Below are 2500 nucleotides of genomic sequence, written 5' to 3' on the forward strand. Positions count from 1 at the left end.
TCGGGGTGTATATTAACTTTTCACATGCAGTTAATAACAGACTTTATGGATCTATTTTAGCATTAGCAAATGCCCTAAACAAACTCACACGATCCCATGATACAGTGTGTCCCAAATAAGTGTGCATTTTTTATTCGATCAGTGGCCAATTAAAAGGGCCAAAGCAAGCTGCTGCGACTGTATGTATTATTACTTTCCTCCCAGTTGTTTAAATAGTCCCTTTGTTGGTAATTTACACCGTCTCCTGTATCATAACAACTACATAATTCATTACAGTGCAATGTAGGTGGAAGATAACCAACGCCTGATAATCATCTTATGTAACGCTGCATTGTGACCACAGTTAAATGGAAAATTATTCGAGGCAGAGCCTTCGGTGAATGAACGCATCGCATCCTTAACAACCGCGAGTCTGCTATAGCCTCGAGTGGTCCGGCGACAGAGGCTTCAAAGACCAGGCCCCCTCGGCAAATGCGATTACCATGAGGGAGGAGAGCACGCCAACGGTGGTAAGTTGCCAGGTAACCAGACATGAAAGCACAGCGTCGCTAATGAAGACAGATGTGTTAGGCCCTGGGGCCGGCGCTTCCATATCAATCTTCACTCAAATGGCGCTCAGACGCCCTGCCACAGCTGGAACCCGTGTCAAGCCACATCATCTCAGAAACAATGGGAGATAGGAGGGGTTTTTTTTGGGGTTAATGAGTGATATATGTAATGGACTCTTCTGACACCTCGAAGCACGATGTAATGATTGATGGCTGTTGGATAATGTTGGAGTAACGTGACTGTTTTGAATGGCAGTCTGTTAGGCATTTTAGAAAAACAAGTTGTAAAATAATTGTAACTGACAACAGGTGTATCCAAATAGACATTTTTAATATAATATTTATTTACATACAAAAACCACAGACAGTCACAGACGATTAAAGACTAAGAAAACATTAAATAAATGAAAGGAACACCTAAAATGTATATATACATAACTGTTATGTATAAAGTATAAACAGGAGATGTTTAGTAAAGACAAGACAGGTGAATATCACTGCTGGCCAAAGATAATGTGTATTTTCAATGTGATGTGAGGTGTCAATCTATACTTACATATTATGAAATAACAGAACAAGACACTGCAAAGCCGATTGGTTTTCACAAATGAAATGCTCATAAACTCTTCTAAATAAAAACAAGCAGACTATTAGGTGAACGACAGGGGATAAAAAAGTGACACAGACTTCTGGACTTATCTCATGAGTACTGTCACAGTCGAGGAAACGTGTTAAGCATCTGTTCTTGTGAAAAGATTGATCTTTAAGGAGAATTTTGCAGAGGTAAAAGTAGTCATAAGTTTTAGTCTACTTTGTCTGTGCTCTTGTGAACTTACGTCTAATACACAACTGTGGACTATGTACACAATACCAAATGCAAAAATCTTCTGGTATGTTTTTTTTAAGAGAAAGGCAGATCTCTATACATACTGTAGGTATACTGAGCACCACTGCTGCCAAATGTAACAGTATGGATTCAGCATGGACCAAAGCTGAGACCTTCCCTAGCAAAATACATTTCAGTCCAGTAACATCTACAAATGACCTCGTCCGTAAAACAAAGTGTGAAAGTTCAACTCACTATAGTGCACGGTACAAGCCTCAAGATAGTAGAACACCATCAGAGCAGAATAATTCACAATTGTGTTACTGACCCAAAGGCTAAACTCAGTGCTTAGAGTGGCACATGCTGGTGTTTATAATGAATATGATAGAAAGGCACGACCGTTAGGGGACCATCTAAACTAGAAGGGAATACGACTGTCAATGGACCATCTAAACGAGAGGGGATGTGATTAAAGAATAAGAAATTAACATTTTGAAAGAAATATACTATGACTGAAATATTATACTATGACTGAAATAATATACTATGACTGAAATATTATACTATGACTGAAATATGTTTCACTTCCTCATCTTATAGAGGGCATACATTAAAAAGAAGGCTAGAGCAACCCGTCTATTGTTCTATGGATTTAGGAATATTCAGGAATATTGATTACATGAGTGTGTACACCTGCAAGTGAGTGGGCGTCGGTGTTTGCATGTGTGTGTGTGCGTATGTCAGTTATGTAAAATGATTCAAATTCATTTGACATAAAAAAGTGCTCTATTAGCCTCGGTTTGGTAAACTATCTATGTACTAATAGAATGAATGAGAATATGCATAATTCCTGACTCCACCGTACAAATCAATACACCTGGTGGCTATGGAGATAGTCCTACACGTGTCTTTTTTAACACAGTCCTGATACGAGTTCTTTAAAAAGAGCTGTAATATTGTGGTTGTGAAGATATCTTCTTTTCAAAATAAATAATGATATACCGATATAATCCATCATATGAAAACACTGATGTGAAAACACTGATGTTTACACACGCGCACACACACGCACGCACGCACGCACGCACACACACACACACACACACACACACACACACTAACACAC

The sequence above is a fragment of the Sprattus sprattus genome, assembly GCF_963457725.1.
Source record: "Sprattus sprattus genome assembly, chromosome: 15".
NCBI classification, from domain to species: domain Eukaryota; kingdom Metazoa; phylum Chordata; class Actinopteri; order Clupeiformes; family Clupeidae; genus Sprattus; species Sprattus sprattus.